Genomic DNA, 17,583 nt, shown 5'->3' with positions numbered 1-17,583 from the left:
AGAACCTAAGGATGTACCTCAGCAGCTGCACAAATGCAGCTGGGGGAACCAGAGTTCCCTGCCCAGATGTAGCAGTAGCAGAGACAAACAGTGCAGCTGCAGTAGCACAAGGAGAAAAATTTGGGAAAAAAGAAAAACAACTACAAATTTCAGTTCCTATCCAGACTTGCCTGCCAGGTTATAGTCCTATTTTAATGTTCCAACACAGTAAAAAATTTTACAACTATCTACAAACTAATTCACTGAGTAGTTTCTTCAGTTGTGTCTCAGGAGCTGGCTCAAGTCCTATTAAAGCTTCAGTTAACTTTGGAAGATGAATTCAGATCTCTTGTGAAAAAGTTACTCAGAGCACAGCTGCAGAGATGACTATTAGAAAAAAAAAAAAAAAACAAAAAACCTAAACAGTGTATGAGAGTTACAAGACCACTTTCTGCTTAATACCTACCATTTTCAGAAAGAAACAAGATGTCATTGCTGTCATTTTTATTTAGAGAAAATATATACAGAGAAATACCAGCCATGAGTTCCTTCTCCAGCCAGAAGGTGCTTGCAAACATTTAGATACTAGTTATGTGCTTGAGTGGCAGCAACAATTTCCTACACAGAACATATGCAAATATACATCACCTGCTTACACCAACTAAAAACCTCGTGGCAAAGCACAAAACCAATTCACAACTGCAAGCCTGGGAGCCTAGGCTGGAAGACACAGGAGTACATTTGCTTTTCAAACACCTGAATGCATTACCATAGCCTGATTTGAGGCAGGGTTGGCCTTCTGGAAAGGCACAAGGTGTGCAAGGCTCATGCAAGTGCTTTTTTCTTCCATGAATCAAAGCCAATTGCTGGGCAGCAGTTAATACCATGCAGTCATTTGGATCCCATGCTCATTTAAATCATGATAAGAGGAAGAAATCTACCAGTGCTCACCAATTACCAATCTCACAAGCTGCTCTTTCACTCCCATTTGCTGAGGAAAGGACCAGTTCAGCAGCACATTAGCCAGCTGTGATAAAGTTTTTTCTCCATTAATAAAATAAAAAGCCTAGCAAAATTGTTACCAGTCCTACTCTACAGCAGCAGAAATCCAGAGGTAAATATTGGAGGAATATAAATACATGCACAAAAACTAAAAATAAAAAATAATTCCTCTCTTCACAGAATCACAGAAGTGTAGAGGCTGGAAGGGACCCCTGGAGATCATTTAGTCCAACCTCCCTCCTTACTAAAGCAGTATCCCAAGAGTACACCGCACATGAAAGTATCTAGGTGGGTTTTGAGTATCTTCAAAGAAGGAGACTCACAGTACTTTGTCACCCTTCCTCCTCTGCCATTTCAGAGTAAGACTGGGGGACAGTGAAAATAACGTTTTGAGAATAAATATATTAGGCAACCTAAGTAATTGTAATTTTAAGATGTTACTCTTGCACAACAATCCTGCAAAAGTTGCTTCTGGGATTTTGTTAAAAGGAATTTCTATTGTTATCAGAGATCTGTATCTGATTGCCACATCCAGTCTTTCCTCCTGCACAACTGTTTCAGGAAGAAAGGTTAAAAAACAATGCAAAAACAAACAACTGAAAGAACGCACACAACACAGAGAAGCTAAAAGTAGAGGTTACAGCGAAGCTAAAAGTAAAGATTAAGCCATGGCTGTTTGACCAAAATCCCCTGAATCACCAGCGGAGAACAGTGCCAAAGCAGAGCACTGGCACCTGAACTGGGGCTTTTTAAGCTGCCACCAGCTTGCCTGTGCCTCCTGTTAGCTTTATTCTCAAGTATCGAATGCTTGTTTGTAGGTTAGTTAGTCCTGCCTAGAGTCCAGCTCTTAGAACAGAGCATTGATTAAAGTTTGATAACACAAAGTCACTGTGTTCTTTAAATAGTTAAATATCTTTTGGATTATTTTTTTTCCCCATTTTAGGTACAGTCTCCCTCCCTTATAGATAAACGTACTATATTTTCTTTACCACCTTTAAAAGTTCAATTGATCTTTCCTTCTATTCATAAATCACAAATACCAATAGCTCCTATTTCAGTATTTTAACTTAGCTAAAGATAGCAACAGACAGAAAAAAAATGCTTTAATAAGCAACAAAGATCACAGATCAAAGATCAGAATACAAAATTGCAATGACAAGCTGGAGACCTATTATTATCTCAGACTCTCTATTTTAAGAGCTGTGACTTGATTGTTCTTCCCAAACTTTAACTGAAAATGGCACATTTTACTTGTTTTGCCAATACATCAACCCTCCTTCCAGGAAATAATGTGTCAGCAACATATGGAAACTACTTGCACGAGTTTTTTTTGGCATTTCTCCCGAAGCCTGGCATGGTTTAAGCATTAATTGTGGAAGCCACTAATACCTCTGTTTTAGCTGTTAAATTTAAAACATCAGGGGAACATTAAATCAATGACAGTATGTGATTACCATTTGATATAGCTTACCAAACCTCCCTCACCAAGGCAATCAGCTTCTAAATAGTTTTTGTAACTAAAGGGCTTATTTCAGAGTACATTTAAGCACAAAGCTTCAGGAAGTACCAGTAATCTTACTACCCACAATAGCAAACAATAGACAGTTAAGAGCCATATATAGGAGTATGCTTCTGTATTTATAGAATTAGCAACTTCTAATTAACGCATTAGGAAAGTTATTCGGAATACAGTAGCATCTTGTAGTAAGGCTACAATAGAGAAAAGAAAGGAACAGCACAACTTACTGAAGACAAGGCCCAAGCGTTAAGAGAGATGACTTGAGACTGAGTCATCAGAAACTTTCCTCAGTGGCATACATCAGAAGGCAAGCAAATAGTAAGACCAAGGAAAAAAAAAAAAAAAAAAGAAAACAAAACATAGAAGCTGGATTTTCCAGAACTCTCCCAAGAGATTTCAGCTTTCAAAGATCAATGCATCCATGCAGCAATAATAGGCTCCAGCTAAAGAATTTTCCTTTGACTCTGCCAGCAATTTATCAAAAGCTTGCTGTGTGCTAGCAGCACTTCCTAAAGCAGGTCTGATGAGGATGTCACAGACCAGGCAGGTGATACTCGCGGAGATGCACACACTGCCACTTCATACCACGCATACAGTGAGGGACAGGAGTGTTGTGCAGCAGAGCAAGCAACCAGTTTGCCTGGCCAGGAGCGGAGCGAAAGGCAGATGGACTTGCCAAACTTCCCCTTCTGTTACTTAGTGACTTCTGGAGAACCTGATGAGCCAGAACACCAGGAAACCCTGTCATAGGTGGGTGGGTGGAGGAGCAGGAGGGGTAAGGAAAGAATTAAACTCCAGAAATCTGAAGGTCAAAGAATTACCTAATGTAGCATTAAGTTTATCTCAAGAGCAGATTAAAGTTAACCAGGCAGGATGGGGAAGCACTGCCCCACGCTCTGAGTCTCCAGGAGAAACGCACACAGTCACGCAAATGTTTCCCACAGCGTCCCTCACCACACACCACAGGTTACAGCAAACAGCTGCTCCAGGAGACAATTCCACATGGAACAGCCTGCAGAGCAGCTTGGACAAATTTTATTTTAGCCTTACTGTAGACAGCCCAAGGAAAGAACAGTTGTTTGGAAACGTCAAATTGCAATACATCAAGTCATTATTCAGTTTTGCCCTAACAGAACTAACAGCTCTCCCTCACCTCTTTTAAGTGACATAAACCGCAGTCACTTATCCACGTCTGCTACAGGCAAGGCAAAAAAGAATGCGACGCTTCCAAAAACTCAGCAGGAGACTTTCCTGTGCTGAATTTAACCACATCACAGACTTACCCTAGAAGTGTATAATTTGCTGTTACACCTATTTAATGTAGCTTTTTCAATTAATTCAGTGTTGCAGGGAAGAAGAATAATAATAGTAAAAAAAAAAAAAAAAAAGGATACATTAGCTATGTAAAACAGTGTCAAAATTATTTTCAACCTCTACAAGTATTTCTTTCCTCAGGCTATAGAAGAACTACAATAAATATAAACAAATACAATCTAACAAAGTCAATTTAAATGTGAAATTATGACAGTTGTATTAAAAAAACCTCTACCGTAACACACTCATCATTCAAATCAAGACATTCAAGCAGCATGTGCTTACTGCCAACGTGTTAAAGAAATCACTGGCTTTGGGTGCGCACAGTTGAGGAGTTAAGCATTCCAGAAGAATTTCTCTTTAAACAAGATACAGTGTTTTCTGTCAGTATATTTAAATCACACAGATCTATGCTGGCCAAGGCATAAGAAATGAAAGCTTCTAGAAGTCTTATAAATGCTCACAAAATTAAAGAAATTGGAAAAACAGCCTCTTATACTTCTGAAATATTCAGTGGAATTAATTTGTTCATCATCAAATGATAGAATGAACAGGAACTGTTAGAAGTAATGCTGAAGTCAGGAATCAAAGGTACTGAGCACAGAGTGTAATATTTATCTACCACCAACAGCATACAAGAATTGATGCAATTATCTTCCATTATAAATGGCAATGGATGAGGAACCATCTTCAAGAGTTGGTAAGGAATAAGAACTTTCTAAAAAGAGGAAGACAAAGATTGTCACACTCCCACCCCAGTCTTCTGCAGATGCTAACTGAACGAAATACTTTCTCCTATCAGCAAACAATAAAACTTAAAGCTGACCCGTGTTCCTAGAGGACATAATCTCTATCAATGAGATTTGTAGTACTGAAGTGTTTCCAGATGTCAAACTAGTTTGGCAAATCCAAGCCTCTTTCTGTTCTTGAAAGAACCCTGCAGAAGTTACCCAGACAGCAATAGGCCCTGCACTTCATCTGACAGAGCGTGCTGCAACTCCACTATGTTAGCAGTGGCAGAAGACACGACCAGAACAGCCAAGAAAACACAGGAATCAGAAGGAACCAAAGTAATAACCCACTGAGGAGGAGGATATCCAGTTAGAGAAAGATCCCAGCAACACCACAGGCATTCTGCTCTCACATTTTGAGGGTTCTATGTCCCATGGCTGCTTAGCTAGGACACACAGCAGAGCAAGATGTGGTGTGTGTAAGCCCTGCATCCATCAAGCACACCACTTCAAAATAAAACCACCATTGGCTGAAGTTGGCATGGTCAGGCCTCTTCTGCTTTGCTGCAGCCAGCTGGTATCACCTCACATTACCTGGCCCTCCAAGGTTACAGCTTCAAGACATCCTCACTACCTAGTCATGGCATTAAGTGTTTCCTCAAAAAGCCAGTGTGCTCAGATGGTGCTGGTCTGCATCCATTTGATGCTGAGCAGTGTACAGGTGTTTCTCATTTTATCCTCCCTTAGCTTACAAGAATTTCCCCTCATGAGGATTACGTGCTTTCACTCTGTTTAACTACAGCTTGAACACCTCCAGGCAGAAATGGAATCACTGACCACTGTGCTCCCTGAGGTTTTCCAGTGGAGGTATTTAGCATCTTACTTCTTGCCAAAACACAGATTATTTTATTATGCACTTGTAAAGCAGTCAAAGGTAAACAGATTTCTTTCTTTAGCCCAGTGTGCCTGTTCCTCTGAATAACCACCAAAGGACAAGAAAGAAGATGCTGGTGACAAAGGCACATCTGTCTTCCCTTCATGGGATGGGCAATGAAACAGATATTTAACTTGATTTTTATTTCATTTATAATCAAATCCCAAATACATTCAGCCATCACAACATTGTCTACAACTATTAACATGGATGATAAGAATTACTTACTGAGTGATTCTGTAATTCTGTAGTTGGACTCAATGATCTTTAAGGTCTTTTCCAACCTGAGGGATTGTATGATTATACTTTATACTAGTTTTAAAAGACATAGCTCTAGCGTTGCTCACATGAGGATGCTTTCTGGCACTGCGCACGTCCACTTAGACACCACCTCTTTAGGCTACATAGGTCACAACATAATAACATGATAATTAACATGTGTTAATTCTGTGCTTGCCATTTGCAATATTTTTCTTTTCTTTAGGATACGCATACATGAGTTTAAACAATTAACTGTAACAGTGGCCCAGAGTATTCCACTTCCACGCTTGAGGTACAAATACAGTTTAATTAGAATTGAACAAAATATTAATCATCTGGGAAGTTACAGCAAACTTAGGTATTTATAGCTTAGAAGTCATGAAATTTGTGACTATTTTCACTTAGAGTTCTTTAAGTATCAGGTTTCACATCCACACATGCTGAAAAATTCATGTACATGTTTAACTTGAACACAAGAATTGTAAAACAAAGCAGGATGAGGACAGACAATTCTCTCTGTCCAGCCAGCCTTATCTCAGCACGCCTTGCACACTGCATCATTCCCTTAAGTGCAAGGAGCATCCCATCACCAACATGGTGTGGCTGTGACCAGGCCACTAATAGAAAATACTTGGGATGCTTGGCAGGAACCATGAGTTTGCATCATCTGTCACTGCAGCCAGGAAAAGCTCCCCAGAGATGGATGTTTTCAGCAGAGTTCTTGGTACACGTGAGGTCAGAATGAAACCAGATCAGAGATGCAGTCCTGGGGTCAAAGCCCTTGCTTTCCTCCCAGCAACAGGGAACAGAGTCCTCTGGTTTAAAGTAAAGAGCATCAGAAATATGAGGAGCTTGAATGCAATTGCTTTTGGCTTTCTCCTTCAACTTTTTCCACTTCAAGTCATAAATACCAAGATTCCTAAATTAGGTTTGAACTTTATGTTTATTAAATCACTGTTCAACCCTGGCACTTCAATCCAAAGAGAGCCAAAAACAAAAGGTACCCCAAGTTAACATGTCTCCTAGATCTCAAAAAGTTTTAGATTCCTACATACAGATTGGTGCTTCTCAGGATTACTTTTCACTAGCTTATTTTCCTGGACTTAGACTTACAGATGGCTGCTCCTATTTAACCTAAAGAGGTCTGTAAAACATTCTGATGCCATCTGTAAAAATTCCTTTTCCCTCAACTAAATAGGAAAAATCAAGTCAATCGTCCCCTTTTAGGATGCCCTTGTCCAGGACTAGCCTTAAATTATAGCCTTTGAAGTTACTAGATCACTGCACTATTGAGCAATTCTTTTTTTTTTTTGGCTACACTGGGAATGGTAAGAGTTCCAGGGTTAGGCACATGCTGTTCTACTTCAATGGCAAGAAGCCAAATCCGTTTAAATATTTAAACATTAACCCCACAGTTACAATTACATTAAAAAAAAAAAAAAAAAAGCAGCCATGATTCCAGAAAGATTAAATTCATTCCACAGACAGCATCTTGAGTACAAAGACCATTTTTGCCACTCTCTGAAAATGACATCTGGAAGAACTGAGAAGTATGGAAAAGTTATCAGAGTATTCATTATAGTTTCACTCACAGACTTCTTTTCTCCACAAGCATGGACACAAGCACATTATGTGACGTTTTCCCCTTCCGGCTCTCTATATTAATCTCTTGTACTTAAAAATGCTACTGTTTGGCGCTGGGAAAGCCAGAGTTTTGAAGAATTTCACATCTTCTCTTCTGCTTATCCTTCATCAAAAAGCAGTTAGCAGTCACCAGTATTCTACTCAGCCAGACAATGAAATAAAGCAAACACCAGATATTTCCCCATAAAAATAAAATAATAGCATGAAGACAAAAAAAAAAAAAAAAAGCAAACAAAAACACAAGGCTGAACTCCTATCTAAATTTAAGAAACAAATGCCAGACGGCTCAAAGCTGAACAAACAAGCACAAGGTTGCTACTTACACTTTGTAGCAGGTTCTATGATTATCCAGTTATTCAGTGTTATTTTGTATTGGACGGCTACGCCTCAAACAAACAAACAAAAAACCAAAACACCAAAATATTTTTAAACTTCTCTGAAATGCAGAACTAAAGAAGAAATGTAATGTTCAGGAATGTAATGCAGGGGGAAGAAGCCAACAAGTTCCCTGTGCAAGTGCTTTGTAAACCCCCACCTCTTCTGCTCTCTGAAGAGCAGGACACTGAGAAACCTGCTGTTTATTTTCTGCTGACTGCATTTACATTTAAAGCAGCACAAAATTAGTTTTATAGGAATCAAGCACACAATTAGTTTTACATAAATCAACCGATAAGCAAATTAAAACAGCTAACCAGAATAGATTGCAATAGACTTTTTTTTTCCTCCGTAAAAACCATTTTTTCTCCCACTTTTTCCTACAAGAACAAAGCCCCAGGCCTCCCCTCTGCAGTATGCTGGCACTCGTTGTGATGTTTATAAAAAAGTAAGCGGTTTGTAATTGTAGCTTTATTCTGACATGAATCTGATATAAACAACACTAAATATAACTTATGTGGATACTATGGAATGACCTTTACACGACCAGACTTCTTTTATCAATGATATCCATCCCATTATAAATTATAGTACCAGAAAATCAATCCCAGAGTCCATCATAGATCCCACGCTGCTTTCAGTAAGGAAGCACCTGAAACAGGCAAAAGGCTGTGACTGAATGACATGGTAGAAAACAAAGCCCTCCCACTCACTGAGCACTGATAACAACTCTTCAGAGGAGGGGGAAAAAAAAAAAAAAAAAAAGCAAACAAAAAAGCCAGCACATGCTTACTATATTTAGAAGACAACTTACCTAGAGTGCACCCCACATCAGAATAAACACTGAAGCTGTGCCACATGCCAAGCCACACAGACCAAATGTCAAACATTCTGCTAGAAGGGCCACTTTGCCTGGTGCAGCTCCTCACCCTCACTCCTCTCAAACAGTTCTGGGGCTGTTTGTCACATCTCTCAAGGCTCTGCAGAACTTCTTTTGTATATTAAGTGCATTTTTAGAAATGCCTTAGGCTACAAATCACTGTACTGTAAGGATCACACTGTGGCACAAAGCTCAGTGACCCATGAGACATGGCATTTCAGCTAGCACAGAAAGAAAATAGTGATTATTATGAGGCCAGGACAGACAGTGAAAGCCATACATGGAGCACAGCACAGGCAGTCCAAGTAAGATGGTAGTATCACTGCCTGGCAGGAGGAGCAGCCAGCCAACAGGATGTAAGGCGAGTAGGAAAAACACTGTTTGAACGTAAAAAAGAAAGAAAAGTGGGGTAAGGGAGAAAGCCTGTGCAGTACTAAGGTAATGGCTAAGGCTTCAATTCTCTTTTTGGTAGGAGCAGCTTTCAGCAAGACTTCAGAAGGCCTAATGACATAGTATCCTCCTTTAGGAAACCGAAGACAGCTGCCATTCAACCATCACCTTGCAATTAAGTTATTAAGTGAACAACCAGTTCAAGGCAGATTTCCTAACATCTTACGTATTGAGATGCAGCACTATTTAGAGTAGAGAAGTACGAACAAATACTGGTTATGCCTAGTTCAACTATTAGGAAACATATGAGAAGCCTGTGACACAAACAGATCTGTTTTATAGGGCACTGCACTAAATCCACAGCACACAAACACAAGATAGATCAGGGCAAGGAAAGACAGGTAATGTTGCATCCTAACCCAGTATAGAAACAGCTCAGATATCTTGGTCTGTGTGCAGTAAGTTAGAAGCAAACTTTCACCACATGCAATATACATTATTAAGTGCGTGACCAACAGCCTTTATAATCTACTGAGAAAGCTATCAAGCTCATGAAGTTTATACCACTTGGTGTTAGAACATCAGAGAGCTACAAAGGACTAAGAAGTCTTGTGTACTGCACAGCTCCAAAGGAGTACCAAGAAAAGCTATTCATTACAAGTCTGTACACAGCAAGAACATTTATGCTGCAGCTACAAACCCCAGCACCTTAACAGAGGTGAGCCTCCTAACAGCTTGGCAAGCTCTGCCTTCCTTCCAGGCAGATACTGACGGTGCAACCCCTTAAAGGCACCCACTGCCTAAGGCCACCAACTCATGCAGATTGCACAGCCAGCCATTATTATCTCCTGGTATCAAGGCTCTGGCTGATTAAAATATTTTAACAGGAGACAACACCCAGACAGTTTGGTTTCATAATACTCAGCTGTAACAATTCGTGAACAGGTCATAGGAACAATGCATGAGCACAAAACGTACAGGCACAAAAAATACAGATGCACTATAGGGGAGATCTGCAGCTTTGAGACACCTTTATACGGCGAATGAAAAAGAGTAAGGACACAACCAGACCAGAATATGTGAAAGAAATTGCTTTAATTTAGAGAAAGCTTGTGAAGGAAAGATTCCAGCAATCCACCTGTAGATACAAACTCAAAGAACCATCACCTGCAAGTAAGCATCAAATAGAAAGGCACTTACTGCACTCAACGGCATGGTGAATATTTTATTGCATGATGGCAGAATAATACTCAAAAAGACAATGTTGTGATAACATATGCTGCTCTGTGAACTATAAATCACATCAGCAGCTTATTTTCCAGTCCTGTTATGCTGCTTATTGCAGCTGCTGGATAATTCAAGAGACATGACAAAATGAGATTTTACAGGCAATAAAAATGGTCCACGCTACTTGAAAGACAGAAGAATAAAGCGTCCTAAGCCTGGTTTGTATCACGAAGTGAGGACTATATGAAAAATAAAAAAGCTTTCTTGCAAGTCTGCAACGCTTTAGCTCCCACAAACTTAGATATATCCAAAGTACAACTGAGAAGGTGCATACACCATACAGACTGCCTAGTTACAAATGTTGAAAGCATACCTGGAACAGTGAGGTATCCAGAGGTTATAGTATCAAGAAATACTAAGCTTCTACAGAAGTCTCTTACATATCTCCAACACAAGTATCAGGTCAGCATTGAGGATAGCCAAAGATGCTCTGCAGAGGCCAAACTGGCACGAGCCATACAATTAGGCCGCACTGCAACAGTGAAGCATTATAATCAATAGGCTTCCCAGATTAGATAATAGTTTATTATTACTACTCCTGCGTAATCGAGGAAGAGTTTTAAGTAAGACTACTAGTGGAAGAAAATCAGTAAGCAGTGCATAAGCCACATGAGAGTACTGCAACAGACAGAGCCCACTCACAGTGCCAAGAACCACTAAGCCAGTACAGCCAGAAGTGGCTGCATCACATGGCTGTAACCAGTGATAGCAAGGGTGAAGTTTACGCTGTCATGCTCAGCCAAGACAGACTTAGAGAAGATCACATCAGTGAGGAACTCTTCCCATACTCAGTCAGGGGTATGGAAGAATCCACAGGACACCAAGAGCTTCAGCTGAGAGTTAGAAATAATGACGTACACACATTGTCCTGAATGGCTGCTCTAAGCACAACAGCTACACAAGGGCTAGATGACTGCTACTCAAAAGATGGAAAGGAGGAGACAAAGGAATGTTCACTTTCTTCTTTTCCTTCTCCCTAAAGTAACCGGGAAGGAGAGAAAAATATACATTCAATAAGAGCCATACAGTAATGGTTTAACACCTACACATTTTCCAAAATTGGAAGCTGCTAAGTCTCTCAAAAGAAATCACAAAGTCACATTAGGGGATGGGTGAAGCACCACCAACCTACCTACAAAAAAGACGACAGAACAGGAACACCTGTAGCAAACTGCATTCCACCTCACAGCAAGAAATAAATACTTCGTTAGAGACAACAGGCGAGTCTTTGTCAAGAACACTAAACAGTCATCCAGTCTCCAAAAAGCTTTTTAAAGAAAATGTTTAGATTTCTGTGTAAAATAGCAGTGTGCAAACACAATTTCAGCATTAATTTCGTTGAATAGCTTGTCAAGATCACTATTTCAGTCCAATTGCGAGCCTAAATAATAATTTCTTTAAGGAAGATGTAAGGTCATGTATGAGTTTACTTTACTAAGCTCCACAAAGTGGAAATCCTAATGCTGCATAACCAATGCTGCAAGCTGTTCACAAAAAGCACTCCTCTCAACCTAATGGGTTCTGGTTTTATTTGAGCTTTAATTGCCAGCTACTCCACCAACACAAATCAGCTTTCAAACATCTGGGCTGACAAATCAAGAAGGAATCGTTTGGTTTTTAATCACATTTAATTAGTCCCATTTCTGGAAGAAAATTAAACAGATTTAATTGATAGAAGATGACTTCTTAGGAGATGTGTTCTGAAAAGAATGACTTTTAAGCTAGCTAAATCCAAACAGCAACATTCAGGTATGAGCAGAATAAGTGCAAATCAGCAGAAGATTTGCCAAGATTAAATAAATCCTAGTAATGAAGATGCCAGAAGAGTTCATGCTTTGTGACAGGTCCACCTCCATCAGAAGAGTTTCATCTCCAAGTGACATCGTACTGCAGCTGAAATGATATTCCCCAACAGCACTGCCTTTAGCAGAAATAGGTGTTAGGTCTTTTAAACCAAGCTTCAACTTATTCTCATTTTTTTTCCCCCCAAAAGAATACCATTGAAATTCAACAACAGGACAGCTTCCTCGTATTAAGAAGGTTTTATGGCTATTCATAATTTAAATGTTAATTTAGTGTTTTAATGGCAATACAAACAATCCTAACACTGGAATTTGTATTACGTATCCATTTGGTGTAGGCATCTCCCAAAAGGAATGCATATCTTAGTTACCTCTACATGTTTATGGTTCATGACTTTGTCATAAGCTATCTTTTATCAAGCCTTTTAAAGGCCAAAGTAGACACGAGGAACTACACTAAGGAATACTGCAGCTACAAAGAAGTAACACTAAACAATACAGAATTAAAGATCTCAAAAGTAACAAACAACATCTAACTGAAAAGCATGTTCAGTTTTTACAAATTTTAATCAAGCAATTCCTTGTACTTCTCTGAAACTGGACACCCAGCTTACAAGTACTAACATGCTGTGTGCACAGCTATTCCTCCACAGACTGGAAACCTTACTGAATAACATCTAACATGGGTTAGGCGAGAAGTTCTATACAAAGCTTGCGTAGCAAGAAGCCAAGTTTACAGAATTCATAGTTGCCACTTTTCTGCAGAATAATCATTCATCAAGCAATTTGTAATTAAGATTATGAAGCAGTTTTCCCAATTTCTCGCTATTTATCCACAGATCAGCAACAACCAAGTTTCTTGTTAATCCGTCCCAGAAGGCTAGGAGACCTCCCCTAATTGCTAAAAGCTATTGGAAGGACATCAGACAGATCTCAGCTTCAACTGGATGAAAGGACAGGCCAGTCACAGGAAAGGCAGCTACACTCAGACTGAGTGTCTAAGGATTCTGATGGCAGGAGTTCACATTTAAAGAGCTGCCAAACCCCTACGCTATAGTTCTCTTGTAACTCTGAAGCACGCTAAAGAGTGTCCCTGCACAGTGACAGGATGCATAATCTTCAAGATTAGGGGCACCAACAGCTCTCTTTAGGCCAATTCCCTTGACACTCTCCTTTTGCTGAAAGCGGGTAGCAGTACCAAAACCTGGAAAATCTCAACTTTGAATTTCCTCAAATGAGAGAAGCACTTGACTCATTAGGAGCATATGGGTAAAACTCAAAGTAACATAAAAAAGGTACATCATGTTTACTTTGATAACAGGCACAGAAACCATAGCTGATGGACAAGTTTACTCACAGCCCTTCTTCTTTCAAAAGAGTTTCTTTTTACCTGTCCTTGCACTTTACCACAACTCTATCGCTGACACACAGATTCTTAGTTCCCCTGGAATAATGATCATACTTTGTAAATTCTTCAGTCAAGATCATTCAGTTTGCTGCCAATCAATGCTAGGAATAAGACCAGTCAGCATGTCCCTCCAGTAGCCTCAGCTGTAACTCAAACAGGAGACGAACTGAGGTGAAAGACTAGTCTGAGGTAATCCTCACACCAAATATACTCATTCAAGAGTATCACCACAGACATTCGGGAACATAATGACTAAAAGCATTTTTCTTACTAGTCATGTAGATTTGGCATTGCAGCTGATCCCATAAAGGAAAAAAAAAGAACCATTTCAACAGACACTCCATCAAGAACTCAAAGATGCCATCAAACAAATATATCAAGCCAAGGACACAACCATATGAACCCCACATATTGCCAGGAGATCAGAGGAAAATAAACAGTTACTTTAAAAGTAACTGCACTTCCTCCTTCCATAGCTCTGGTTTTGTTTTTAAAAGAGGTCTCCACCTTCTTCACTGATTTGAACATGTCAAACACAGCAAGTAAAGTGGCACTAGAAGCAAGGTTTTCTTGTTTCTTCTTGTTAGAGATAGTATAGAAAGCTACAACAAAAGGTATTACAGTTATTAGCAATTATCAGCCATTACAATGAAGTGATCCACCACACACACTCCAGTGGTTCCACCCTACTGCATTAGCTTTGCTGCGCAACTTATGGTTGCAGTTGGTCAACGCAGAAAGCCAACAGCCAGATGCACATCCAGCAGGATCCGCAGCACAAGTCAGTTCACCAAAACCCACTGTGGGTTCTAACAGCACAGCTGCTAGTGTTTTGAGTGCACTGGTTTAATTTCCCTGCAGGACTCTTAAGTAATCTTCCCTATACACGCATGGTTATGTGTATCTGTGTCTATTACACGCAAAAATAAGCTAGACTCATTTTTATTCAGGTATTTAAGAACACAGAAAAAAAACAATGGTGAAACCTCCGCAAATATTTGAAGATTGCTGAAAACACATTGGCAACTTGGTATTTAGATTGCGGTAACCAGGAAAAGGTGATATAAATTTTATGATAAAAAAAAAAGTTTAACCAAATGGCAGAGCCAGGAAAACCCAAGTACAGGGGAGTGAAAGCAGAGACTGGAGAGCTAACAGAAGTGGATGATGCAGAGCCATACTGGCAGCAGCTTGAGTTATTCCTGATCCAACAACTAAATACTAACCAAAGCAGTTTAAGGGAAGTAACTTAAGTGGAGAAGTGCCAGAATACTTAGGGATTAAAACAATTAATCAAAGGGAAGGAAAAGTTAATGGAGTATAACATGAGTTCATACCACTTGGTGGAAAGTTACATTCTGAAATAACTTTTTGGTACTAGGAAAAAAAAGAAACCACTAATGTAGAAATTTAAGAAAAATTCAGTATACTATCTTGTTATTTGGAGGACAGAAAACTATCAAATAGCACTGACTTTTTTTTCCAGAAAATATAAATATGCATAGCCAATGTATTCTGCAGAATAATCTCAATGACAACAGAGGAAATAAGAAGGCAGTAAACAACTTAAATTTTCCCATGCCCTTATCAGAACAACTGCTGAGTCTAAAAACATCCTCACACGAGTTAGAAAAGGACGAAACTCCACAGTGCAAGTACTCCCTCTAAAAAAGCTAGGCTGTTCTCATAAAAAGTGAGAATGTTTAAAAGAAGCTGTACAACGGCCAGCTACACTTATAAACACTAAAGAAGCTCTGACTCTTGTTTCTTCTTTCACCGGAGAAAGCAAAATAAGGAGCAAAGTAACTTCACCCTGCTTCAGCCCCACTTCTGCACAGCCTGAGCAGCACAGAAACTTGTCAGGTAGCCCCCAGAACCCGTGGGATACAGGCAGCTTTAGAAACACTTGATTTTCCTGATTTAACATTAAATGAGGTTATATTACAACAGTGAATTAAGAGAACAAAATGAGCCAAACAGAGAGAGTGCCTTCTGGGTAGGCAATCGCGTCAGCAATTTCTGCTTGGTCAATATCTAACATGGTGCTTTCACTCACAGGGCGCTCAACATCCAACTACAAGATGTCTCCAATCATAAAGCACTACTGGCACACTTTAACATCCCATATGAATGTTAAACATATTACATTTTATGCAAATATATGTTACACAGACATAAAATCATGTAAATCAACGCTCATCGTCAAGACAGCTAAACTGCATTCCACAGTTTTATTACAAGTAACACTATTTTGCTGGACTGCTGAGATCATTAGTTACTTGGCATGTTAGATCTCAGCTCAATGCTAAGCTCTGAAACTTACAAAAAATACCATATTTGACATTTTCCATGATAATCTGTGCAAGAATCTTTGCTTCCAAAAAAAAAAAAAAAAAAGCTCACTTCTTCCATACTTGATTGCAGATGGAAGCTTGAAGCCACAAAATACAAGAGTTAGAAATAAGAGCCCAAAATATGTCATTACTTTGTTCATTTCTCACTTTGCCAAGGCATTTATATCACATTACCACAGTCAGTCTTAGAGCCAAAAATCAGCTCCTCAGAAGTGACTATGCAAAAAAAAAAACAAACAAAAAACCAGGATGGGGCACCAAGTTATGCATTCAAAATAAATAGTAAGCCTTCACTTAAACTGCTCAGAATAACACTACGAAACCAGTCTTAAGGTGGCGTTTAGGAAAAGTTTGACATTCAGTCAAATATTTTAGAACTATGGAACCTTTATATACAGAATCACATTTATACTGTGTGGAAAATGATGCTGAACAGAGTTTTAGCATCAAAACCATCTGATCATTTCTACTCTGGCCACAGCTACAAGGCAGACTGATCTCAGCCAGGAATCACAACTCGGCAATATTTTTAAAAAGGGACCATGTGAATTTTAAATACAGCCTTGTTACCACGCAACACAATTAACCTTTATGAAAACAAAGCTCAAAAGCAAACTACTGCTCACCCACAGTAATTAGCATAGAAAACTAATTGCTGCTATCAGCTCACGTGGGGCAGCCTCTGCAATGCATCGCTGTACCTCCACAGAAGTACAATGTATGTCAATGGGAACAGGCAATTTTCAGTGCCTATTTTACTTAGCGATCCAGACTGCGGCCATATTAGTCACCACCACCCACTCCAAAAACATCAGTGACAAAAAGCCAGCAGGTTGCAAAAGTAAGTTGCATTCTATGCAAAGCTTACTCCTCCAAAGAGTACAGTGTGCTCCTTCAGAAAAAAAAAAGATAATTATTAAACACGAACATCTGTTTGTAACCTCAGTATCACCTGATTTGTTAGGTGTGGTGCAGTATTAACAAAACTTCACATTATAGCTAGTTTTAAACTATCACCAAATTTACAATGAATTGGAAACACCCATTAATTATTTGCTTTACCTGCCACAGCACGAGTGGATCTCTTAGACAAATCCCACACGCGGGAGTTAGCACCGAGCCTGTCACACCTCATCTTGTGAAAACAAATAAAGCAAAGCACCCCAGCACAACCTTCACCACGGTGTCAGATGCCAGAGCTGTGCCAGCAGCAAGGGCACCCGTAACCCCGATGAGAAGGGGATGCTCGGTTTTCTGCTTTGCGCCATAACTTGAAATAAACGGGGAGGCAAGAGGTGTTGGCGTTGATTTTGGGGTTCTTTTTGGTGTTTTTTTTTCCCCCCCAATAAATATTAGCACCGCTGCCTCAGAACGGTGGAATCGGGTATAAACTCAGCGTCCTTCACAGGCACTCTCCCGTCCTCTGGCAGCACAGACGGGCGCGGAGCAGCAGCGCACACCCTCGCGCCCCCTCACAGCCGCGCCGGACCCCGCAGCGCACAGCCGTGAGGGCTTCCCCTCAGGACCCACCTGCGCTGCCGCCGGGTTGCGCACCGCGTAGTGCGAGCGCTCGGCCGCTCGGCAACGCGGAGACGGCGTGCGGGGTGCCGCTGCCCTCCAACCCGGCCCCGCGCTCGCAGCCCGGCCGGCCTCGCCCCCGCACCGCACGCGTTACGCCGAGCTCCCGTTAACCGAAAATTAAA

General features: G+C 40.2%; 1 protein-coding gene across 4 annotated transcripts in view; it reads right to left on the bottom strand.

Annotated features, from left to right (window-relative positions):
• MTUS1 (microtubule associated scaffold protein 1) overlaps positions 1-17,583 on the bottom strand; it is a 112,009-nt gene that overhangs the window by 93,813 nt on the left and 613 nt on the right. The gene's annotated exons all lie outside the window — the stretch shown is intronic.

The sequence above is a fragment of the Meleagris gallopavo genome, chromosome 4, assembly GCF_905368555.1.
Source record: "Meleagris gallopavo chromosome 4, MGAL_WU_HG_1.1, whole genome shotgun sequence".
NCBI classification, from domain to species: domain Eukaryota; kingdom Metazoa; phylum Chordata; class Aves; order Galliformes; family Phasianidae; genus Meleagris; species Meleagris gallopavo.
Note: the sequence above shows the minus strand (reverse complement) of the source record. Positions and strands in the feature narration are given on the sequence as shown.